The 27220-nt window shown below is 47.0% G+C and overlaps 1 protein-coding gene across 1 annotated transcript in view; it reads right to left on the reverse strand.

Annotated features, from left to right (window-relative positions):
• Positions 1–26433, reverse strand: part of CCDC68 (coiled-coil domain containing 68) — a 63634-nt gene extending 37201 nt beyond the window's left edge. Inside the window, exon 1 of the mRNA XM_075586628.1 lies at positions 26303–26433. The gene's annotated coding sequence lies outside the window, so the exon portion shown is untranslated. The remainder of the gene's footprint in view (positions 1–26302) is intronic.
• Between the last annotated feature and the right edge of the window lie 787 nt (positions 26434–27220).

The raw sequence follows: 27220 nt of genomic DNA on the forward strand, positions 1-27220 counted from the left end.
AATTAAGGCCGTTCAGCTCCGGGGACCTCCTGCTTCTTATCCATGTAAAAACAGGTGGATTGTTCCTGTAAGACAACAATGAAATAGCATTGTCAGATGTGGCGCCGACACTTATTTAGTCAACTGTCTTTAATCAGGATCAGGATTGCAGTCACAACCCCGCAACTATGAACTAAATCGCAGAACCCACCGAAATGTGTTTTAATAGGCAAGAGAGTGCAACAACGCAACCATAATAATCAATCAAGACTATGTGCAACAGCCAGCTGCGCTTGGGACACACCCATCTTAGAACCTGCAGCCAACACAGAGGTGCTGGTTTGGGGTAGAATTCAGCATTTTGGTAAACAATGTGCAGAGAAAGCTGCAGAGGGAGTTATCAACAAACCAGATGGAGTTCAAGTCGAAAGTAAAAATGATACTTCTGGCCGCAAGCAATATAATTGCTATGCATGGTGTAAATGTTACACACAGCTTCCAGCAGTATGAGATATAGATATATAGTTTTTATATATTGGGTGGAGCATCCCGAAGTGCTGGAGCGTCCCGTTACCTCAGTGGCTATGGACCCTTTTGCACTGATCATGTAACCCTCCTCCTCTCCTCCGTGCCCTCACACAAAGGAATGACGTGGCGACTTCCTATTGGCCCACGTCAGGATATTTAAACCTCTGTTTTGTTTCCCATGAATGGGACAGTACGGGCGGTACCTTCCTCGGGAAGTATCTTGGGAACTAGTGGGTTCCCAGAGCAGAGATGTGCGGTTCAGCTCTGGACACCCCCTGCTTCCTATACAGTACATTCCTGTATAAGACTAGTGTGGAGAACGGTCCCTTTAAAATACGGAGACTGTCCACACTACATTAATTGATAATTATACAGAGCAAAAACTATAAATCCCCATTTCTACATATTAAAATGTATTGAACTCATTACGAAAGATTTTAAACTTAGAGCAATAGAAATAAGTCATTGCTGTCATCTAGGCAGTGAGGCAGTAAAGGTTAAAATACCATAAAACCAGTACATCAGTATTTCTTCCAGCAAATCCAGTACATGAGTTATGGCAATAAGCTCGCCCAGCATATATAGTACTAGCAATGTGCTGTTAAAAGAGTGACAAAAAGAAGCTAAAAGCAAATAATAGATATAAAAAAAAAAATACGATCAAGACAACTAAATACAATAAAATGTGATCATTAATTCACTTCTTATACATCATGCTGCAGAAAATCCTGAACATCTTTATCTTTCTACGATTTCATTTAAATTGGGGGTTTTGTTACATGATTTGGCCAAAATATGAGAAGCCCACCATGCCAAGGTTACCCCAAATAAGGCAAGTACAGTACCAACTTCTAATTGAATTACTTTACCATATCCTCTGAGCTGGATTCCTCCCGCTTCCCTCTTTAGTTTTCAGGGAAGGGAGACTTGGACCTACTAACGTACATTTATTTTGCACCCTACCATTAGCATATCACCTGGGACTTGTTGGGTGTGGAATTGAAACCATTAGAAGGCGGGAGAAGCAGGAGGATCTCCGCTCAGAGGACAGGGTAAAACCATTCCATTAAATTGTTACCTTGGCGTGTTTGGGCTTATCACACTTTGGCTAAATTATGTAACTAAAACCCCAATTTAAATGAAATATTAGAAACAAATTAAGATGTACGGGCTTTGATGAATAATGATAAGTGTGATGATTAATAATGATGACATGTTGGACTCTGCAGTATTTAGATGTGCATTGATTCTATGTTTTTTGGTCACTTTTCCCCGCCACTAGTAAAAAATATATAAGAAAAACATTGCATGACACACACACACACACACACACACACACACACACACACACACACACTTTATGGGATGGTGACTATATTCATCTGTGTTTAGACCAGGGGTGAGCAAACTTTTTATGCCGAGCCCCCCTTTTCATCCATAAAATTTCTCGGGCCCACCCTGCCTGATGTAATCAAAATCACATGAAAAAAGAAAAAAAAACCTTTATTAAACGGTATACAATATAAATCCAAATATGTTTAAATACTTACATATTTCAACAGCTCGCGCTTGCAAAATTAGGCTGCGTCCACGCTGCCGCTGAGAGCGGTGACATCACCAACTCTCCAAGCATGAGCACAGGGTGTCCTGCATAATTTTCCAAGCGTGGATCGAGGCTATTTGTGTGTGTGTCTGTGTGTGTGTGTGTGTGTGTGTGTGTGTGTGTGTATTGACTGCTGCTGAGCGAACATCAAAGTCAATTTTGTTTGTCTCCCCAAGCGCCAAGCTTGGGAGAGCGTACGTGCACAAAGGCAATTCTTTGGGGGGGACATTCATCCACCTCTTTGCTACCTCCCTTCCCTCTCCCCCCCCTTTTTTATTCCTTCCCCTCCCTGCTCTTTGACTTGCTATCCCCATTGTCATCCAAACTCCTACCTACAGTATTATTTTTTTTTTTTCTGTTTTCAATGTTGTGTTTTCACAGTTTTTTTTACATTATTTCTGTACATTCATAGTGTGATTGATATAGTGGCAGCCTACCCTTTCACTCGCAGAGGATCACAGCGAAGCAGGTTGCCAGCGGAGGAGAGCAGGAACACAGCGCTATTGCAGGGCAGACACCGGAGGGGCGTTTGACTTCATCGTGCTCGGGCGTGCTCCTCCCCGTACCTCCGAAACCCCTGCGCGTGCGCTCACACACCATCACGTTGCCGCCACCTGCACTATCCTGTTCAGCCACACGCACACATCTTTGGCTGCCCGCCCGTGCACATCTTCTTGGCTGCCCCTCGCACACAGCGTCTGCCGGCCCGCGCACCCAGTTTTTGTCGCACGCCGCCTGCGCCCCCCTAAATAATCTTGCGCCTCATTGCCCCCCCAGTTTTCACTCCACTGCATTACAACACACACTCTCTCAATCAATCACCACATACACACACACACACACACTCAATCACACACACACACACACTCAATCACACACACACACACTCCCCCCCCACACACACACTCCCCCCCCACACACACACTCCCCCCCCACACACACACTCCCCCCCCACACACACACTCCCCCCCCACACACACACTCCCCCCCCACACACACACTCCCCCCCCACACACACACTCCCCCCCCACACACACACTCCCCCCCCACACACACACTCCCCCCCCACACACACACTCCCCCCCCACACACACACTCCCCCCCCACACACACACTCCCCCCCCACACACACACTCCTCCCCCACACACACACTCCCCCCCCCCACACACACTCCTCCCCCCCACACACACTCCTCCCCCCCACACACACTCCCCCCCACACACACACTCCCCCCCCACACACACACTCCCCCCCACACACACACTCCCCCCCCACACACACTCCCCCCCCACACACACTCCCCCCCACACACACTCCCCCCCACACACACTCCCCCCCACACACACACACTCAATCCCCCCCCCCCACACACACACACACACAATCCCCCCCACACACACACACACTCAATCCCCCCCCCACGCACACACACACACACACACACACAATCCCCCCCACACACACACAAACGCAATCCCCCCCCCCCCACACACACACAAACTCAATCCACACACACACACACACAAACTCAATTCACACACACACACACACACACAATTTCACCTGGGGGGGCGACATGCTCCGATCCCCCAACCCCCCATGCTGCTGAAAACTGGTGCGGGAAGCAGACAGGAAGAGAAGGAGGGGCTGTCTGTGTGCAGAGAGAAGCCCCGCCCCCTCTGCAAGACACAGACACATAGGCCGAGTCCATAGAAAAACAGGCCGGGCTGAGCCGTGCGGACGCTCCGCGCTGAGCCCCTGCATCCTCAATGAGGATGCCTTGAGAGGGGGCTCACGCGAGTGTCCGCAGGCGTCCGGAGGCGCTGGATTTTTCAGCCGACAGCCAAGCTGTTTTTCAGCGCGCTGTCGGCTGAAAACATACAATCAGCGCGGAGCAGCGTCAACATCATGGCGCCGTGACGTCGACGCCGTGACATTGACGTCGGTGTGTCGCGGGCGATTGGCCCAGCAACGTCACTGCCCCGCCTCCCTCAGTCTCCCCCTGCCTCCGATCGCACCCGCTGGCTCGCCTGCATGGGCATGAAATTGCGCAGATTTCAGCAGGCGAGCCTCAGCGTCAGCGCGGCTCAGAACTCCTCACCCCTCTATGGCCCCAGCCATAGAAGCAGCAGCACGGCGCTACTGGCCGCCCGTGCACAGCTCTGCCCGCCCCCAGGTTTCCCTGCAAGCAGCCCGCGCCCCCCCCCCTACATAATCTTGCGCCCCCCACAGTTTGCGCACCGCTGGTTTAGACTATGACTAGTGTGTTTATTATACATATAAATACCAGCTTTGTTTTATTCCAGTTGTGGTTCATCAAAAACCGAGACGTTGTGCTTGGAACTTCTAATTGTTTCTATTACCAACAAAGCCATGTTTTGTTGTATTTTGTAATGATATGTGTGCCTGTACTGATAATAGTAGTTTTCATGCTTACACCAAACACTAAACTATGACTGACAATTATGTGCTTCTCTTTTAGACAGAAAAAAGTACGTGTCAGAGTGAATTTTCATGTGAAGATGTATGTATTGTATGTATTTATTTATATAGCACCATTAATGTACATAGCGCTTCACAGCAGTAATACACATGACAATCATATAAATAACAAATAATACAAATAACAGATCATGGGAATAAGTGCTTCAGACATAAAAGTAACATTAAAAGGAGTCCCTGCTCCGAAGAGCTTACAATTTAATTGGTAGGGAGAACGTACAGAGACAGTAGGAGAGCTTTCTGGTAAGTGCGTCTGCAGGGGACCAAGGTTTATGTATGAGGTGTATAGTATAAGCCACGGTGCTACTCATATGCTTCCTTAAGCAGGTGTGTTTTAAGGTGGGTCTTAAAGGTGGATAGAGAGGGTGCTAGTCGGATATTGAGGGGAAGAGCATTCCAGCGGTGTGGGGCAGGCAGTGAGAAGAGTTTAAGATCCTTATTGCCACCAAAACTAATTCTGACCCTAATAGCTTCACTTGTGTGTGTCACGGTGTAGTGTTTTATTAGTGACTAGCTGAGAGACCCGGCGTTGCCCGGGATGTGAACCGTGAATAAGTACAGTACAGTATGTGTAAATGTTGTATTGTAAAGTGTTAATGTTTCAAACAGTTTCACACAGTCACAGACACTTACACAGACTTACACACACTCACACACACTCTCACACACAGTTACACACACTCACACACAGTCACAGACAGTTACACACACTTTCACACAGTCACAGAGACTTACACACACTTACACACACTCACACACAGTGTCACACAATTACACACACCAGCACCAACACCCGCTCCCCCCCCCCTCCTCCTGCGCAGGCAGCGGGGACAACGGTGGGGCATCCCCCCTCCCATCTCCTGTCCCGCGGCCTGTCACGCGGTGACAGGGAAAAGCCGGGACCGGAGGGGCATCCCCCCTCCCATCTCCTGTCCCGCGGCCTGTCACGCGGTGACAGGGGGAAGCCGGAAGCGGAGGGGCATCCCCCCTCCCATCTCCTGTCCCGCGGCCTGGGTGACAGGGGGAAGCCGGGAGCGGAGGGGCATCCCCCCTCCCATCTCCTGTCCCGCGGCCTGTCAGGCGGTGACAGGGGGAAGCCGGGACCGGGGGGCATCCCCCCTCCCATCTCCTGTCCCGCGGCCTGTCACGCGCGGCGCCGGGGTGTGAGCTTGGGGGGGGTGTGAGCTTGGGGGAGGGGATGAGCTTGGGGGGGGGAGTGAGGTGTGTGTGTGTGTGTGTGTGTGTGTGTGTGTGTGTGTGAGTGAGAGAGAGACACTGTGTCCTTTGGCCCGTCACTCTGCCTCAGGCCAATGAGAGGTGTGCGGGGGCGGCCCAAGGGACCAATGAGATTTCCCCTAGGGACACCGGACATCCAGGCAGGCAGGCATACAGTGCTTTCAATTATATAGTATAAAGATACAGTAAGTTGGCATTGTGTGCACTTTTTCCAGCTTTGTATCCCACAAATAGAAACAATTCTTACTTAACATTTCTGCTAAAACATGTCATCATCCGGCCTTGCAAACCGCACAATATTATTGCTAGGCATGTGGGGTCAATTTCCAAGGCTATTCCCTCTACTTACAGACAACCAACCAAACACTTGAAAAACATTCTCTATGTGAGCATTATTTAGGAAATGGAAATTGTCCCATAAAACATAATCAGAGTTACAATTTCCGCTTTTATTGTGTATTGTTAAAAGGTGCTTATATTTGTATAGACTTCACCATATTATGATACATAGCGCTAATTTCACCTCTAGTTTTTCCCCTGCTCAATTGGGTTTTACAGTGTTTTTAATTCCCTAAAAAATGTGCCCAATAATGGAACACGTTTGGACTTTGAGAGGCGCTCGAGAAAAGTGAGTGTCTTTAATAATAATAATAATAATAATAATAATAATGTTGCCTGTAGTCTCAGTGGAAAGTAGCTCTGTGCTTCCGGGTTAAAGCTGCAGACCAAGCAATATCCTACATGTATGCAGCCTTTGTTCCCCCACCCTCTGGGAGATTTCACTACTACATACCTGCTGGCTTACAGTAGATCTGAGTCTCCTGCGGTGTTGTGGAGGAAAACAGGACTGGCTTCTGGGGTAGGATCTGATTCTCTCTCTCGGTGCCAGCGCCTCCATCTCTTGCAGGCTCCAGGGATGTGAAGACAATCCCTGCAGGAGAACTTACATCTGCTTCCCCTGATAGATTGCAGTCTCAGGCAAGAGGATATACAGTATTTCAAACAGGATCACTTTATTTAGTGCACTGGCAGATGTTACAGCATACACAGCTCACTTCTTGGGGCTTCACCCTCAGGATGTACCCTGGACCTCCACTCCAGGCCAAGGGCACCTGAAGCAGTCCATGCTCTTCCCTTACTCCCTGGTGGAGTAAAGGGTATAGTCGCCCCCTCCACCCCCCCTAGGGGAGGGAGTACAAACTGGCAGAGCCCTGCACAGTTGTTAGGGTAGACCAGCCTCTCTCAAGGGAGATAGAGGCACTGACTAATTTTAGCACTGCAACGTCTGAAGTACAAGGGAAGTAGGTACCAGGTCTGAATCCATGATTGGACAAACACATGCCTAGTCCCACCACCTCCACTGTCAATCAAGAAGCTACTGTGAGTGGGGAAAACCTATGGTAGTCCTGGTAAGAGAAGGTCTGCCAGGAGTTTACTGCCAGGGAGGGCAGACTGGTAGCCAGAAATTAGTCCTGGCTACATGTATGTTTTTTTAATTAAATCAGTTTGGTACTATGAGAAAATACTTGTAGCATTTTAAAAAAAAACTCTAAATTACATTTTTTATGTATTATAATGTAACAAGTGTAGCCCCGGGTTTATTTTTCCCTCCTTGACCCCCCTCCGCGAGTGCCGTGTGGTCGCGGGTGCCGCCGGAGGCAGCGACGGACCCGCCGACACTTCGCGAGGGTGGGGGCCAGTGCAGGGAGCAGCGCGGCTTCCCCCACATGCTACCGGTTGCCGGGGACGCGATCGGGCCGTTGCTAAGGCCGCGATCGCGTCTCTAAGGTCCCGGCGGCTGGAGAGGCAGGACGCCGCCATTGCGATGCGGGCTGCGCATGCGCAGGGACCCGATAGCGCGGGAGGCCCCCAGATAGCTCGCGCGAGAGCAGGGAAAGCCCAGGGGAGGTTAGGGCAGCCCGAGATAGATCGCGCAGGCGCAGATGAGCCTAGGAAAAGCCCGCGAACCCCTAGCCATTCAGGGAAGGCTCTGAGCTGGGACTACAGATCCCATGAGCCTCTGTATGCCCCATGTGACACCAGGGAGCCAATAGGGCTTAAGCTGCCCCTGCAAAAGAGACACAATTCACGCGCTGAGCCCACGTAAGGCAGTCAGAGACCAGAGCAGCCCAGGGAAGGAGGTAGGATACAGGAGTCCGGGACTCCCTGTATTAGGCCAGCACCCCCAGGGCCCGAGGTAGTTAAGTACCCCCATTACAGGAGTGTTGCCAGGGACTGCCCTAGGTTAAGGGACCCTGTCACTCAGGATATCCAGGTGGAGCAGGGGAGTAGTGAGGGAAGGAAGGGTGCGGGGAGCGCGTGCAGTTCCTGCGGCCCTCTAGGTACCCACACCCCAGGTAGGCCCCAACCCCCTGTTAGGGTAGTGGGTAATTGATAAGGGACGGCCCGAGATAGGGAGGCTGCCCTTAGGTGTGAGAGGGTGCTGGCTTGTCAGTGTCACGGCTGGTAGTGCTGTGAACGCTGACAAGTAGGCACAGTGTGTGCAGTGTGTTATTGCTGCAGGTTCCGTGTGCAGTGTGCTGTTGCTGCGGGTGCTGCTAGTTGTTAGTACAGTTAGGGACTTGGGTAGTTAGGGGAGTGGGACAGGTCATTACCCCCTACAGGCCCTAGGAGTTCCCCAAGCCACTACAGGTTGCTGTACTACAGGGACAGGCCCTAGGTTAGGGTTCCTGTCATGTTAGTGCCACTTAGATAGATAGGGACACGGCGGCGGCTGCTGTTCCCGTGAAGCGGTTGGACCCACGTTGGGGTCCACAGAGACCATTCCAGAGTGGGACCGCCCTGGCGGTCCGCGCGTGTCCGGAGTTCGGTTGGAGGATCAGAAGGAGTCATCGCCGACTGAGCCTTTGTGAAGATTGCTGACCCGAGCACTGGAGTGCTCGGCAGGTATCTAATACATAAGTGCACCACCGGGCCCTTAGCGTAATTAGTGACTGCGCAGTCACCCATTGACTCTCTGTAAGAGTACAGGACATTGGGTGGGGTTCTTGGGACACTGGGTGGGATTCACCTGGTGTTGGGAAAGCGTCCTGCGGGACGTCACGGTTAGTGTCTCCTCGTGAGAGGGACACAGGTTATTATGCATGTATTATGTTTTCTATGTACGTTAGTAAAGTATTAGTTATTATCTATATGGTGTATGTGTGTTGTTGTATTTCTTGCCCAGGGGAATCTCACGTCACGGGGATCCTGGGTAAGTGGAGGCGCTGCACTGTGTAAATGTGTGAGTATTACCACAGGCTCCCAGCTAGCGGAGGCTCAGATCTCCTGGAGCCGCAGGTTGCGTACAGTACCAGTAGTCCCTTTGGAAAGGCGTCAGAAAAAGGGCTACACAAGCATTTTTTGTTTCTATAGCAAAACATTTACAAAGCCATATCCTCTTCTGAAACATGCACACACCTTTTTGAACCTTGCCCTCTCTCTAGCAGTGCAGGAGCTCAATTGTATCTAGTGACTGCCTAGTTACATGAACTTCCCCACAGAACTTTGTCATATTAATATGCAGATGCATTCCACTGACTGCAGAATACTCCTCTGCAGCCATTTAGTGAACCCCGGAGCCGAATCTTCGCCGATCAATCACAGGAGAATGATCGGTCGGCAACTTAGCTAATTACTTATTGTGTGGATTGTATTGATGCACATATTAAAGAGAAAAATAAAACTAGATGTAGCCAAGTTCCCTTGGGCTACTAATTCTCTGGCCACTCTAGCACTGTAAGTCCCAGTAAAGAGTGGGCAGTGTTGGGAGTAAATCCTGCAGGGCCTGCTTGTATTGTTATATGTGTGTTACCTAATAAAGTTCAGGAGTAGCCTGGTATTATAAGGGGAGCCTATGACTGATAGGAGGGCGGCTTACAAGCCACTCCCCTGGGGAGGAGGGGGTTTCCCTCTAGAGGTAGAGCATGGGTTCTGGAATTTAGTTCTGTGCTGCCCTCCCTGCTATGAGGACACAGCAATAAGTCTCTCCTGGACAGGAGTGGGATGAGGCCTTGCCCTGTAAGGGGGTTAGGTATGATGAGGAGGGGTGCTCAGGGCCTCAAGCCCGGGGTACTGCCTTCAGGGAATGGAACCTGTAATATCTGTGATGTGCCCAATAAACCCCAGTTATACCATCTCTGGTGTGATGTTTGGAGTGTGAGACCACAAGAAGAGTTGCCTATGATGTTCATCCTGGCTGCACCAGGATCCTCCTGGGCTGAAGGTGCTGCGCTGACCGAAGAACCATCCCTAATAGCCTGTCCTGATGTCTCCCTATACCATGTCGGAGATCTCAGGCCTTCTGTTCTACCTCACAGGTATGCGCCAGAATACACCGGTAGCTACATGATCTCACTTGGGATGCGGGAAAATAAACACAAAACACAGCAGCTTGGACTGCTGCTTTAAGAGGAGCAAGTAAGAATAAGCAGCAACGGTTGCTATGTAAATAATCTCCTGCTTTAAAGAAAAATGATTTAAAGAAAAAAAAAAAAAACACACACACACACACACCAAGGAACAAATGCCAGGTGTCAAAAGTCCACAGGCACTTGAGTGCCTACAAAAAGGAAAGCCCTCCTCTTCCGTTCACCACTCCCCTGCAGCAGTGAAAATGGTCTGAACGCAATATCCCTCAGAAACAGAGCAAAAATGGAGAAGGAGTGGCTCAGTGAGTAACGACTGACTGGCACTGAGTTTGCCGCAGGGGGACCTGGTTCAATTCCTGGTGTCGGCTCCTTGTGACCTTGGGCAAGTCACCTTACCTCCCTGTGCCTCAGGCACCAAAAACATAGAGTGTAAGCTCCACAGGGCAGGGACTGTTTCTGCAAAATGTCTCTGTAAAGCGCTACGTAAAACTAGCAGCACTATACAAGAACAAACTATTATTATTATTAATAAAATGCAAAGATGTTCTCAGGACGTCATAGACCTCTGGCGAGGGGCCTCTCAGGACATCCTGAGAACATCATAAAGGTGAAAAATACCATATATGCAATGTAGAACATGGATTTCATGAGAGGAGGTTACTTATAGAAGCTGCAACAAATCAGCAACTATGCTCAGCCATCTCGTGTACAATTTCTGCCTTCATAAAGAACTTATACCCATGATGTTTCAGTGTTGTGTCAACAAGGAATGACAGTATTTCATTGACACATTAACAACTTGACTGTCAACTTTTATAGTGCAACCACACCTTCTACCATTTGTGAAACTTCCTGGAAAATTATCTGCATTATAACTTCCTCAATAGAGGGAAAACTGTTAAAATCTGTTAAAAATAACTAAACACACACACACAGTGGGAAAGACATGAACCCATGCTCAACAAATGAAGCAGTAGACAATGCTACTACAGTATGTTAAATGTGAAATCCCTCCAAAACAAGGCCCAGAACAATTTTAAGGACAACGTATTTACATTTTCCTTGAGGAGTAACGCATCAATGCATTTAATCAAAACAGCACAGCCCTGACTCCCTATGACAGCAATTACTTTTACATCCTAAAAACACAAACATTACAAAGCTCAGACTAAAATAGGGGGAACTATTATCTTCTAAAAAAATTACTTTAAGAACGTTTCTCCTTTTTCAATCCAACTGATTAAGGCCAATAGGATTTTCAAGGAATTGTATCTTCTGTCGCTAACTCTTAGTGGGGGGGGGGGGAGATTCTTTTACGGATGGTCCAGTGGCCGCAGAGAGCCACCACACTTGCATTAGATTACAACCACTTGGGTTCGTGAGATTGCTGCTCCAGGAGCAGGAACACAATCTCCACTAAAATGGTGTGATATTCACTGAATGGACTTAGTCTAGAGCAGGGGTGCTCCAGTCCTCAATTCTGTGACTGAGCCACCTGTGCTGAAGCTGGGATATGCTGGAAACCTGACCTGGGGAGGTGGGGTGCTTGAGGACTGGAGTCGAGCATCCCCCGGTCTAGAGTGTAAGCTCCCAGGAGCAGGTCCCTCATAATCTATTTTATTTGTTTGTCCGTATTTGGCATGGCATTCTATTTATGGAATATACATAACTCTGTACCACGCTGCAGAACATGTTGTCGCTTTACAAATAAACAATAATAATGATGGTGCGCTGACCGTTGTGATGATAAAAGGTGGCAGCAAAGGTGCTACGAGAAATTAGAAACGGGTCTGTTACAGTTTTACATTGGAGGTATCGTTGATACACATAATTAATCCTATTTGTAATTACAATAGGACAGGGGTGCGCAAACTTTAAGTCGAGCCCCTGGCCTTTTACCTGCTCTCCGACATCATGTTGCCATTTGACGCCACATTGTCATGGTGACAAGTCGTCTGGAGTGAGGGCTGTTTCTGTGTAGTGAGCAGTGCGGAAGCCAGATTGTAGAGGAGAGAATAGGTGTTAAGAAAATGGAGCAAGCGAGAGAATACAAGACGTTCAAGGAGTTTGTAGGCAAAAGGCAGGAGGGAGACAGGTTGATAGTTAGAAAGACAGATGGGTCAAGCTTGCTGTTTTTGAGTAATGGTATAACTGTTGCATGTTTGAAGGAGGATGGGAAGGTACCAGAGTAGAGGGAGGAGTTAAAAATGTGTGTGAGGGTAGGGATTATAGTAGGACCAAGAGGTTTTAGGAGATGGGAGGGAATTGGGTCCAGAGAGCAAGTGGTAGAGGGGGAAGAGGAGATCAACAGTGACACATCCTCCTCTGAGACAGTGGAAAAAGAGTCAAGGAAGGCAGGAGGAGAGTTAGGAAGAGGTGTAGGATGGGAGGAAGAGACAGAGGGGATGTTCTGACGTATGGATTCCACCTTTTCTTTAAAATAGTCAGCAAAGTCCTGGGCGGAGATGGAGGAAGAAGAGGCCGCTGAGGGTGGTTTGAGTAGAGCATCAAAGACAGAGAAGAGTCGGCGTGGGTTAGACTTGTGCTTGTTGATTAGAGAAGAAAAGTAGGCTTGTTTAGCTTGCGAGAGGCAGAATTGAAACAGGATAGCATAAATTTGTAGTGAAGGAAGTCTGCGAAAGTATGAGATTTCCTCCAGAGGCGTTCAGAGGAACGAGTGGAGGAACGCAGCATGCGCGTGTGGGAATTTAGCCAGGGTCTGGGTTAGAAGGGCGAGGACGGCAGAGAAAAAGCGGGGCATGTAGATCAAGAGAGGAGGACACGCAGAGTTGTAGTTCCTGATCAGGTTGTCAGGGTCTGTAGCAGAGCTGAGAGAGGAGAGGGAGGAGCGTAAAGTGGAATCAGTCTGGTAGGTGAATAGAGCACAGGTTTCTGCAGAACCGGGGGGTAGATGGAGGTGGAGAAGGGGAGAAGAGAGATAGAGAGAATGTGATGAGGGGATGGTCAGAGAGAGGAAAAGGGGAAATGGAGAAAATCGGAGCGAGAGAAGTTTTTAGTGAAAACCAGGTCTAGGTAGTGGCCATCCTTGTGGGTGCTGGCTGAAGTCCACTGTTGAAGGCCAAAAGAAGAGGTTAGAGAGAGAAAGCGAGAAGCCCAAGGGAGAGAGGGGTCAATGATGTGGCAATTGAAGTCCCCAAGGAGAAGAACAGGGGAGTCTGAGGAGAGAAAGAAAGAGAGCCAGGATTCAAAGTGAGAGAGAAAGGCAGAAGGGGGATGAGTAGAGGTAGGTGGGCGATAGATGACTGCCACGTGGACAGGGAGAGAAGATCTGGACAGTGTGAGCCTCAAAAGAGGGAAAAGCAAGAGAGGGAGGAATAGGAAGGGTTCGGTAACGGCAGAAAGAGGAGAGCAGGAGCCCCACACCTCCACCCTTGCCATCAGGGCGTGGAGTGTGGGAGAAAGAAAGGCCACCATGAGAGGGCAGCTTCCAGAGCAGAGTCAGACTGAGTGAGCCAGGTCTCAGTTATAGCAAATAGGAGCAGAGTGAGAGAGAAAGAAATCCTGCACAGAGAGGAACTTGTTAGAAAGGGAACGAGCATTCCAAAGGGCACAGGAGAACGGGAGAGAGGAGGGAGGGTGACAGGGGATAGGTATGAGGTTAGAGGGGTTAACACCAGAAGGAGTAGAGGTTGCATTTGGCAGGCGAGGACGAGAGCAAGTAGAAATAAGGTAGGGACCAGGATTGGGAGAGATGTCCCCAGAAGCAAGGAGGAGAAGCATGGTTAGAAAGAGGATGTGTGAGGAGGATTTGTAGGGGTGTGATTTAGTGCAGGGGGTATAGCTGTATAGTTTCAGAGGGCGCAGGTAAGAAAGGATTTCATGTGAACTGAGAAGTGGCAAAGGAAGGAGAGATGCAGATATATAAATAGAGTTAGAGACATAAGGAGGCTGGTAGAAAGAAGTGCATAAGTTGAGAAGAAGTGAGATCACAGCAAATATAAATGGTAAAGGCAGCATCACAGCCGTAGTAAAGTGCTGAGATGTGCAGTCTGGTATAGATTATATCCTCCTTTCCTGCATAGTTGAAATGCAGGAATGGGCCATTAGGGGTTGTCATAAAGCTGTTCTATCTGGGGTTATATGGCCTAGCAAGTCACCTGACAGTTAGGTTCTGTCTGCTTAATTAGCACATCTGAGGCACATTCAAACATATGTTTTTTCTACCTAGATGGGTGTTCCCTGCCTAGGTGTCAAAGCTCAATTCAATTAGGGATTCAAAGATGGATTTTACCTAGCATATACTATAATATACACACAGCAAATGGTTGAGTGAAGCCCCGTCCAATCAACTATGCTGAATTTGGCTGAATCTGAGCAGACAATATATCCCTATACACTTCAGAATTCATCTGGCTGCTTCTGTCTTCTGTCACATCATCAATAAACACTAGTGACCCAATGCCATTGTAAGCCATGCAAGCCCATGCTATCACACTGCCTGCACCGTGTTTTACAGAGGATGTGGAATGCTTCGGATCATGAACTGTTCCAAGCCTTCTCCATACTTATTTCTTCCCATCATTCTGGTACAGGTTGATCTTAGTTTCATCTGCCCAAATAATGCTGTTCCAGAACTGGGCTGGATTTTTTAGATATTGTTTGGCAAAGTCTAATCTGGCCTTTCTATTCTTGAGGCTTCTGAATGGTTTGCACCTTGTGGTCAACCCTCTGTATTTTCTCTTGTGAAGTCTTCTCTTTATGGTAGACTTGGATAATGATACGCCTACCTCCTGGAGAGTGTTCTTCACTTGGCTGGATGTTGTGAAGGGGGTTTTCTTTACCATGGAAAGGATCCTACGATCATCCACCACTGTTGTCTTCTGTGGACGTCCAGGCCTTTTTGTGTTGCAGAGCTCACCAGTGCGTTCTTTTTTTCTCAGAATATACCAAACTGTTGATTTGGCCACTCCTTATGTTCCTGCTACTTTATCTCTCTGATGGATTTTCTTTTTTTTTTGCAGCCTAAGGGTGCCCTGTTTCACTTGCATTGAGAGCTCCTTTGACCGCATTTTGTGGGTTCACAGCAACGGCTTCCAAATGTGAATACCACACCTGGAGTCAACTCCAGACCTTTACCTGCTTAATTGATGATGACATAATGAAGAAATAGACCACAACTGTCCTTGAAACAGCTTTTGAGTCAATTGTCCAATTACTTTTGGTCCCTTGAAAAAGAGGGGGCTACATATTAAAGAGATGTAATTCCTAAACCCTTCCTCCAATTTGGATGTGAATACCCTCAAATTAAAGCTGATAGACTGCACTTTAAGCCAATATTCATTATTTAACTGTAACTTGAATTTATTTTGGAACACAACCGAAATAACAAAACTTGTATCAGTGTCCAATTATTTCCGGACCCACTGTACATACATACATACATACATACATACATACATACATACATACATACATACATACATACATACATACATACATACAGCAAGTGTGCTTGTAAGAAAGTAATGAAGTGTTTCAGTATAACTGAAAACCTAACAGCCGTTATGACAGTCTATTAACATGGCCAACTCCATTTCTTTGCATTAATAACTATTCATTTTCTTACAGGAAACAGAATCTACGTAGCACTAATTCCATTTCTTCTTGTGACTCAGTGACAGCAGAGGATACATGGAATGTGTGTTAAGCACCTCCTATCTAGGGAAGATCAATAGACTTTAAAATGATGTGCTGCCCCCTGCACATACAGGCGTGCCAACAAAACAACGCTAATCTGTTACTTCATACGGAAGTAAATAAGGCCAGAAGGGACAAGGAGTGGCTCAGTGAGTAAAGACACTGACTGTAAACAAAGTAGAACCTGGTTCAACTCCCAGTGTCAGATCCTTCTGACCTTGGGTAAGTCCCTATCTCCCCGGGCCTCAGGCACCAAAAACAGATTGTAAAACTCATCTGGGCAGGGCCTGTGTGTGTCAAAAATTCCTATGTGCCGTGTACTATACTGTAATTGTAGTGCTGAGTTCCATTGGGAGAAAAGTGCTATATGAAATAAAATTATTATTATTAAAATAAACATTTTACAGATCCAGTCCTGTGACTGTGAAATCATGTCAATGTAATGTCACTCACTGAAAAACCCTACAGATGGCAAATCCCTTGCAAACAATGAAATGACAAAATAAAGTGCCAATTTGTAGAAGTTCCTGGATGTAATTCATCAATATTTTACTTCTGCACCAACTCCAAGAAAAAAAGCTCATGTTTGTGGGAGCTAAAAAAAAACACCAAACTACAAGAGCTAGGACTTTTGACTGATGCATGTTCCTGTCATTCAACTTTAGAATGATAAATTAAGTCTCAAAATGTGCATGAGCGGTCCCTGTGCTCGGGGACGCAATAAAATGAAAGTTGAACAACAAAAGTTTCTGGCGCCCATTTTTATACATCCTTGCTACCTCATCACCAGCCGCCTGAATCCACTACCCCGAGTCAAGGTAATGTGGGTGGGTGTGTCCTGGGCATAAAAAGCCACATTTCATTGTTTGACATACTGTCAATGAAACAAAAGCTCCGACTCCCACACACGTTCATACAGTGCGCCCATTGTGTCAATTTGCAATGATAAACAAGCACTGTATTACCTCTAAGATTAAAGGCATGACGGCTAATCATTCATCATTTTGTGCTCCTGCCCATTCAGTAACAATAGAGAAGCAATAAATATATACAGATGTATGGCCCGCCACCGGAGGATTAATGCTGTGGGGAGTCCGATACAGAAGTATGGGCCCCCTGCAGCACAACCTTGGCGCAGACAGTCTCCGGTGCCGCTGCTTTTTGGTTTGCCAGATGCAGAGTCTGACTACATCTGTCCAAGAAAAACGTAAAGCTTTACCAGAATAATTATTAAATATACCTAGTGGGGACAAAGGAATGGAAAAGGTTAGTGGTTCGTAACACCACATTATATAGCTAGCCTTGGCGCTTTCTACAATATATACCTGTCTGGTGCATGAGCGCTTACTCAGCTGGGTTCCTTTTCCTTGAGTAAATTGTCAGAATAATTATTACATACACGTAAAATGTAGCAGGGCTGAAGTGTCTCCAGCACAAGTTGCGTGACCGCCTGTAACGCTTGCGCTCACCATTAACAAGGTGAGACCCCGGTACTGAGGTGGGAAAGTATGAAACTGCGCACCCACAGCAGTGGGCTGGCGTGCCTGGAGAGTGGGTTGTCAGCGTAGCCGGGTCTGGATTGGAGAGATCGGGTTAGTTCAGATAATTGCCGGAGTCCAGGGCCGGAGCCAGTGGGATTTTCGGAGTCCGTTGTGCCGTGGTCGGGGGTTGGAGCCAGGAGATTGGTAGAGTGTCTGTAAGCCGTGATCAGGAATGGAGAGGTGCGGGTAGTCAGAGGCAAGCCGGGGTCTTTATCCAGAGGGGGTCCTATAATCAAGCTGGGTCGGTACACGAGAAAGCAACAGAGAACAGCAGCAAGGCACAGGGCAAGGCAAAACAGAACGCAGGAACACAAGGCTACACAGGTTTATGCTCAGCAAGGTGAAAGTCTTTTATGTAAACAGGAACCAATAAGGCTGGGGGCGGAGCAGAGGCATGGCCTCTGCGGAGGCAGGGATAGGCTGCAGGAGACAAGTGGGTATTAGAGATACTTTACATGCAGCTGGGGAGCGGTGCACGACGTCACGTGTGCGTGCCGCGAGGGAGGCGGAGCTATGCTCCGTGGTACACCTTGAAGAGCTGCGAGTGCGCACGCGCTCGGTAAACAGAGCGGGGGTGCGCGCATGGCTAGAGACTGGAGCGGATGGTGCAGCAGTGGCAGGTAAGGAGGGAACACGCCGCAGGGGACGTGTTCCCCGAATTCCTTACACCGCACTGGCGCCAGAGGATTATACTTCTGGATTGGACCCCACACAACCATCCCCATCTTGGTAGCTGTGGCTTTTTACTTTTATCAGCCCTGGCTCTGAAGACACCTAGTGCTGCTACATGAGTGCATGTAGAACTCTCCTTGCCCGGCTCTTAAGGAGGATACATCAGTTGACAACAGTATGGTACATGGCTTCTCTCAATCTCTCGTACCTGGTCAGGGTGCTGGATCCACGCAGGCTGGGAGTAGATACACTGATGGAATAATAAAGGGCACCAGGAACTCTTATAGTACAAACTGGAGCTTTATTAACAGCCATTGACAATGCTCTTCACATCAAGACATTGGTCACTACTCATGCTAGCGAGGTGCTTAGGCTTGTTGCTGTTACAATTATCCTAAGCGTCTGTAACTCTTTATATTAACCCCAATAGGCTTCCTCTGTAGGAACCTTTAAGCTTCTGTACTTCCATGGCTACGGACGCCAACTGGATAGGACCACTTTCCCCAACTACAAAACAACAAACAGGACATTACCACTATACATTACCTATACACAGGAACATATTTATATTACCAACCAAGAGACTCCTCCAAATATCACTCTCAGGAACCCGAGTTCTAGAACTCTGAGCAGTCTTATACACCCTGATGGTGACGTCACTGGTCACCATACATACAGAGGGAGTGGTTTCTTTCCTGCTAAGCCACTCCATACCATGTGATGGGAGAAGGGCGTTACCCTGCCGGAGCCCGCACAGTTATCCCCTTTCCTGACATAGTAGTCCTTAGGGGGCCACACACACGCACACACACGTTCAGAAATACGCGGACCCCATATTCGCCATATTTTGCAGAAATACTAAATTTTCAAGAATATTTGAGAAATTATAGGTCTGCCACAGTAGTTTATTACATTAAAGAATTATTTGGTCATCTAATAAATATTCTTTGGAATTGGCGACATTATGGTGACCTCATTAAGTGCACAGTTCCAAATTGGTGTTTAGCGGAGATAAGCACGTTATAAAAGTGCTTGCGACAGAGCCAGAATTCCGGTGCAAAACGTTTATACAAAATGGTTTCCTGCAAAAGGACGGTCGCTTTAAGAATTTACGAATCTGTAAAACAACGTATCGTTCAGGAGAGGGATCAACATGTTATCGAGTATGCAATCGTCGCAAGACAACCGGACATTTTGAACACGCACACTCGTATTTCTCACTTAGTGAACATGAACCTACCTCAGTGTATCTGGTACTTGATATAATACATTGACGTCAATTTATGCAACATCAGTTAATGGTCTACATTGTGCTTCTTATATAGTGTTAATCTATAAAAGACCTACAATGTGCACATTTTCAAGGGGATTGAGTGGGAAATATATAAGGTATGAACACTGAACACGGTGTGTGCACACACATGCATATATCTCTTATACTGCCTCTCTTTAATTATAATGAAATTGTGATATTTATTTTGGAAATCGGGGTGGGGTACCTACACTTCCAAGATAAGGTATTTTCTAAATGTGTAAAATCTGTCACTGCTGATCGTCCTAAACGATTCCAGAAATAAAATACCAAATATTACATACACAGCATATTGCTTTTAATACTGGCGAGGTAGGGCGTTATGGAATGCAGAAATAATAGGGGCAATTCCAAACGGACATTGATCTGGAATGAGTTATAAAATAACATTTGTTGCCATTTTTAAGATTAACAAGATGTTTCCGTTAAAATGTACTTATTTTTAAATGCAACGTGGTCCCAATGCACTCCCTAATGTTTTTTTTTTTATTTTGTATTACATTTTAAAATTCATTTGTGAGTTATGATGCCTTTTAGAGGACCAATATTAGGGTTCTTTATAGATACCATTATATTGTACAGCGTTTAAAAAAAAAAAAAAAAAAAAAAAAAAAAAAACTCAGTTTCTTCTTTATAGATTCAACTAAACTGTACAAAAAATTAAAGCAGTAATCTGCTCCAAAATGATTTATTTATATAACCTTACCCAAACCAGAACTGATCAGTGAGCCCCCAACTACTGGGGCCCCCACGAACAGTAGAAGACTGTCAGAGAGGGGCGCTTTATGCTCATTCAGGGCTACTAATAGGACAGTTTTTCTAGATGTCTCTAATTAACACAACCTTAACAAATCTAGCATAGGTTGAACGCGAGGGACGTGTGTCTTTTTTCAACCTCATTAACCTAGCCTTAATTATCACTAAGACAACTTGCTCGGGCATAGTCCACCTGAAATTGTGGACTATTGGTAGACCTTGAGCACACCTGCTCATACATCACTTGTACAGAATATACTAATAAGTGTATTGGTGTAGTGGTAGTGATGGGACAGATGGATCCTTGTACCCCAAAATTTACGTAAAATATTGATTTATGATGCACTGCTTCTTCCTGTCTTTCCAACTTACTTTTGACAGAAATACATCTCAATAACAACATACAAAACAAAAGTATATTTTAGGTTCCAAAAATGGTCAATCATCCACGTGAAGCAAAATATGCACAACTCCTCTAGAAATAACCAAATAGCCATTTTTGGGATGGACACATACTGCAGCTTTCCTTATTAGACTGCTTTTGCAGAGTAACTTCAGCAGCTTTTTGACCCGCCTATGTTCCTTTCATCCTCCTCCAAACCACAACCAGAGAGGTATTTGTCTAGGACCTTTAAACACCATCTTGGCAAAATGCTCAACCCACCTTTTCCTTATTTGCGCAAACATGGCCGTCCTGTTCTATCCCTTGAAATAGTTTTGTTATAATTATGGTTAATATGTCAGCTAAGTAAGGTCATTTATAATTAGGACATCTCAGATACACTCAAAGAAGGCAGAACCTATCAAAATACCTGGATTAGCATCTTGCAAATAGCGCCTGTCTGTTACATCACTAGATTAGTGGACATAGTTGTGTTTTGGAAAGCAGAAATACCCTGACTCCATTTCTTACATCTTCTTTTAATACTTTCCTTTGTCCACCACAAAAAAAAAAAAAACCCTAGTGTGTGTGTTTATTACCCTTCTCTTATTTGTCTTTGGGAGTTTCTACTTCTTCTAGGCTAAATAGCATCACTAAATATGCAAACAGATTAAATGCCCTTTTAACCATGTCACTGCTGCAGGAGCCTGCAACTGCCACGGCAGAAAGGAAGTAGGAAAAATAAAATCAGTTCCTGCTAATCATTTACTTGAACGCGGAGCACATCACTTGGCATCGAGATAAGAATTTTACAGGTATTTCCCACTGTTGTCGAAGCAGCCGTTGCAGGTCTACGAAACCCTTCCTGTGCTGTGGTCACCAACATTTCATTATCACCCTACGTGACCTGTGTTTTGCATATGGCTAGGCAGCACTGCTCACAGCATTTTCCATTTCAGTACTGGTGTCTCGAAGTATTGAGAGTCCACACAAAAAGGGCAAGTAAAGAAGCCGCAATGCACATCCAATATAACACATTATCTGATTTGTTTCTACGTTTGTTCTTTTCACAAGTATAGGTCATTTAGTTCAATCTTTTGGACATAACATGTTAAGCTTGCAACCACGTGTAGGTGTGACCCTTTCAGCAGGTCCTACACTACCCATGTTATACTGTGTCCTTTGTACGTCCTCCACAACAGAGAGAAAAGAGGAAGCAAAACATTGAGAGCCAATAGCATGGCATACGTGAAGTATATGCAGTTCCTAAGGCTGCGCTTATAGTGACGTGGCGTCAAAACAAATGCATTGCCGCCGTCGCGTGCGCTTATAGTGCGCGCGGAGCGACGGCTTGGTCGCGATTGCTGGAAGTCATCTCAATTTGATTTTTGTAGCGACCGCAGCCCGACATCACCGCCGCGTCGCCGGCACTATAAGTGTAGCCTAAGGGGTTACAATTTAGGAGTACTGTGCGTGACCTACAGAGCAACAAAAACTGTTTAAAAAAAAAAAAAACAGAAGTACCCTAAGAAATAATAATAATAATTAAAATAAATAAATAAATATATATATATATAAAAGGGGAAGGAGTCCAAGAACATCATTTGACTATACCTGGTAAAAATTTGCTGTCTAGATCTGCTTTACACGACAACATAAAGCAATATATATTCCTATTACAGGTTAAGGCAGTTTAATGAATCTATACAAGAATTTTTTTTTATTATTAAGGCAAAGTGATTAATCTTTCTAGTGTGATATGTTGGAATGGATTGCAATATACTGTGCCAACAAATCCTAAGGAAACTCTGATTTTCTGACACATATTGGTATATATTGTTGCTTGGAGTAATGTCCCTGTCTAGCATGGCATGATCGCCAGCAGCTTGATCACACTGAGCACAGCGATCTACTGAACTGCGTTTCACTCGCTCATAACCACGGAGATTATTCATATAGTAGCTCTTCATTTGATATTGGCCATCAAGATGAATGGACAATAGTGTGTTAAGAACTACACATTTTGCTTTAGTGAATTTCCCTCGGTGCCAATATGAAAAGGTAAAGCACCACAAGATATATCCATATAGAATTTAAACAGGAAAAACTGCAATATACTTTATATTGGCAGCAGCAACCAATCAACCAGTGATGTATTGCTTACGATCTGCCATAAAATTGAAAGCAAGTCACATCATAGAAATGAAAAAGATCCAAAAGGAATATGCTTAAAATGAATCAAGTGTGTGCAGTATACAGGTGCTGTAAATGATTGTCACCCTAGAACAGAAGTGCGCAAAGTGGCGTGCGCAGGATTTTTTTGGGGGGGGGCGGGGGTGCGGGCAGTTTCAGAGGCCCCGCACTCTTCCCTGAGGATCGCGTGAGGCTTTTGCAATTCACTTACCAGGGTTCAGACGCATGACGGGTTGCCATGGCGACGCTGCGTGACGTCCGTCTCCATGGCAACAGGGTCACGTGACCCCGTGGCGTCATTTGACGCCGCCAAACCAGGAAGTGGGGCGCGAGGGGGAGCAGGCTGGGGGGCGCAGCTCCAAAAGTTTGCGCTCCCCTGCCCTAGCATATGAATCCCAAAACATAATGTGAGACAAAGCATCAGGCTCTGTTACACTTTAACAACAAGGGGATACCTCTACTGTATACACCCAAAAATGATGCAAGTCTGAGGAACTCTGGAAGACCTGCTACTGTATACTCAATTAACTTGCTCTCCATGTAGAAAAATAGAAAAGAAATACATTACAAAATAATTTTGTGACTGATTGTTACAGGATGAAAAGCAATATAATGAGTAATGATGGATCATAAAATGCTCGTGTATGGGATGAAAAGCAATATAATGAGTAATGATGGATCATAAAATGCTCGTGTATGGGTCAGCAACTCCTACCTACAGTATTTGACATAACATCACAGGCACTATAACAAGCTATAGTCTGACTACTAATACACTGTTCTGAAATTAGTAAGAGCAAAGACAAGTGAAAAGTAGGAGTGAGAGGAGTTGCAAAAACATAAGCTGCGGTCACAAAATTATCTGACTGCAATCAATTTAAATATCTCAATGTGGGATTTGTAATGATGTGACATGGTGGGGTATACATGGTGTCCATAAATTAATCACCCCATTATAATTTATTAAGGCTTATAATAGGGTGAATACATTTATGGACACCCTGTATCTAAATTGTGATGTGAAGATATTCCATTAATTGCAATAAGAAGTGCACATGCAAACATCACATGTAAACTCATTGGAAGAGGCCATTAACCTGTGTAAATAAGGGACTTATTCAGCCTAATCCTTACCCAGCACAGTACGAGTCCTGAATATCTGGGAGAAACCCATTTCTAGATAAATAGCGGAGAGGGAGGAGATGACAGAGCCGGTTGCCGGGGTTCATCAAGCTCCAGTTGGAGGTATCTCAGCAGATCCAGCGTTAGCTGCCATTGACATAAATCCGTTAATGCCGGATTGGTGCAATAACCTGCATCGGAGCGTGTTGAATCTGTTCCTTAAATTCATACAGTAGCTGCCAAAGTCTAGGGCAGTGTTTTTCAACCAGGGTTCCTAGGAACACTTGGGTTCCCCGGGCATCCCTAAAATGTTCTGGTCATTTGAAAATTGTATCAAATACATTAACATTTACAATGCATCTGCGCACAGAGTTGCTATTAGAGATGGTTGGGGGTTCCTCAGAATTTCACTTGAGTTCCTTAACCAAAAAATGGTTGGAAACCACTGGTCTAGGGATTCAACTGAGTGAGATTTTCTGTGTATTGGACTCAATTTGCAGTTTGGGTTGCTTGATTTAGAAGTGTACGTTAATGTTACCATGTATAGCATTCAAAGTTATTGTATGCTTTATTCCCAGATATATCTGCTAAAAATTCTATGTTTTTCAAATCTCATATCACCGATTTAACATAATAAAACTTCCTGTGACAAGACATTGCTTTTATTTTATCATCAATATCTGACACAGATGTCCTATGACAATATTCCCTGATTGGTTTCCATATGTGGTGGATAGGAGGTAAGGCTGCAAGCCACTAAGGCTTTCATTCTTGACCACGGCTTTACAATAGAAAACAATATTATTACAGACATATCAGGACATGTCACCGTCCCCAACTGCCAATGGGCGGATTAAATGAGCGATCTGATCCTTAGCAGCCATCAATACAAAGCAGTGCAATATTTGTTCTAGGCTTCCATATACTTTTCTTTCACCTTGAGAGTTATACAATCACTACTCTCCACAGTCAGGTGGATGAGCAGAGAGCTCAATGTCCCACAACCCTATCAAGTGACATCTGAAAACTCAAGAGTTCAATTAGCGGGTGACACTGCCTCCCAATGAGCCAGGCCATACTGTAGCTAATGAGTGACACTTTACAAGCCTGCAAATATCCTTGCATTGATTGCAGTCACAGAACAGAGTGTTGTAACCCAGTTAGTGCCAGAAGGAAAGCACTGACAATATAAAGTCCTGAGGGCCCCAACACTGCTCCAGACACGCGCCCAAACACTGCTCCAGACACGCGCCCAAACACTGCTCCAGGCACGCGCCCAAACACTGCTCCAGGCACGCGCCCCAACACTGCTCCAGGCACACGCCCCAACACTGCTCCAGGCACGCGCCCCAACACTGCTCCAGGCACGCGCCCCAACACTGCTCCAGGCACGCGCCCCAACACTGCCCCAGGCACGCGCCCCAACACTGCCCCAGGCACGCGCCCCAACACTGCCCCAGGCACGCGCCCCAACACTGCCCCAGGCACGCGCCCCAACACTGCTCCAGGCTAGTTTCCTTAAAATTATATACAGCAGTGTTTTTCAACCAGGCTTCCTAGGAACCCTTGGGTTCCCCGGGAATCCCTAAAATTTTCAGGTCATTTTAAAACTGTACCAAATACAGAAGAATTTACAATGTATCTGATGTGCTCTAAGAGAGGGCTGGGTTCCTCCGAATTTCATAAAGGGTTCCCCAACAACAACAAAAAAAAAGGTTGAAAACCACAGCTTTACAGTATGGTTAAAGCAGAATGCAGGTTGGTTTAGTCTATGGCAGATTGTAATTAGACTAGCCTGGTTAAATCATAAAGCGGCAAGTGGCAGTGAAGATGAGGATTAAGGGGTTAACCCCACCCCTATGCCATTAACACACTGATGCATGAGGGCTGGAAGTAGGGGTGCTGCCGCCCCCCCGGATTCATACATGCTTACATTATGGCAATGTTACTGTGTACGTACAGCTCCACCATCCAAAAACATTCCCCCTGCACTGAGGCTGCTCCCCTCAGTCTATCCTTCTATCCCCCGATGTTAAAACCGGGCGCCTGCCCAGCAGCCAGGTATTCCCATCCCCAGGGGCACAGCGTCCCGTGCGCGGGTCACTCAGCCGCGTGCCTGCCCAGCAGCCAGGTATTCCCATCCCCAGGGGCACAGCGTCCCGTGCGCGGGTCACTCAGCCGGGCGCCTGCCCAGCAGCCAGGTATTCCCATCCCCAGGGGCACAGCGTCCCGTGCGCGGGTCACTCAGCCGGGTATTCCCATCCCCAGAGGCACAGCGTCCCGTGCGCGGGTCACTCAGCCGGGCGCCTGCCCAGCAGCCAGGTATTCCCATCCCCAGGGGCACAGCGTCCCGTGCGCGGGTCACTCAGCCGGGCGCCTGCCCAGCAGCCAGGTATTCCCATCCCCAGGGGCACAGCGTCCCGTGCGCGGGTCACTCAGCCGCTTACCTGCTGAGCGGGGGGCTGCAGTCTCATGGCGGCTCTGTGCCTGTGTCCGGGGAACAGGGCTCCGGCTTCCCAGTGTCTGGGTATCTACTGCCGGCGGGGCAGGTGCAGGTGCAGCAGCCTTCAGCCCCTCCCCCCGGCCAGGCAGCCACTCCCCCCGGCCAGGCAGCCACTCCCCCCGGCCAGGCAGCCACTCCCCCCGGCCAGGCAGCCACTCCCCCCCGCCAGGCAGCCACTCCCCCCCGCCAGGCAGTCCCTCCCCCCGGCCAGGCAGCCACTCCCCCCGGACAGGCAGCCACTCCCCCCGGACAGGCAGCCACTTCCCCCCGCCAGGCAGCCCCTCCCCCCGGCCAGGCAGCCACTCCCCCCGGCCAGGCAGCCACTTCCCCCCCGCCAGGGAGCACCTCCCCCCAACCAGGCAGTACCCGTACCCCCCCCTCCCCCCCCCCCCCCCCACACACACACACACACAATCCACCCTTTACAGCGCACCAGGAGCAGTGTGAAGTTCAGCTTCTCCCTTCTCAGTCTCGGTGTGAAGGTTCATCCTGCCCAAGCTCAGGTTTCTGCTACATATTCCCAGAGTGACAACATGTATTCACCATCTCTAGACAACACCAGATTAATATATACACACTTGTACTGATAACCCTGGGATCAGTGGCAGGGGCAGTCAGTCAATCCTAGTTCTGTATCCTGAGACAGCACAGGATTATATACACACACACACACACGCTCTAAAACAGTAAGACAAAGCATTTAAATGTTCTTCTTAAAAAATGAAATATATGCTGTGTATGTAAAGAATTGTGCTGTTCAGCACTTGCTAGTTATATTGTCTCACATCAGAACCACTGTCTGATTCTGCTCTGGTGGAGAGGAGACCTGTAAGATCAGCACATGGTCACGTTAAAGCCCTCT

Source organism: Ascaphus truei, chromosome 1, assembly GCF_040206685.1.
Source record: "Ascaphus truei isolate aAscTru1 chromosome 1, aAscTru1.hap1, whole genome shotgun sequence".
NCBI lineage: Eukaryota > Metazoa > Chordata > Amphibia > Anura > Ascaphidae > Ascaphus > Ascaphus truei.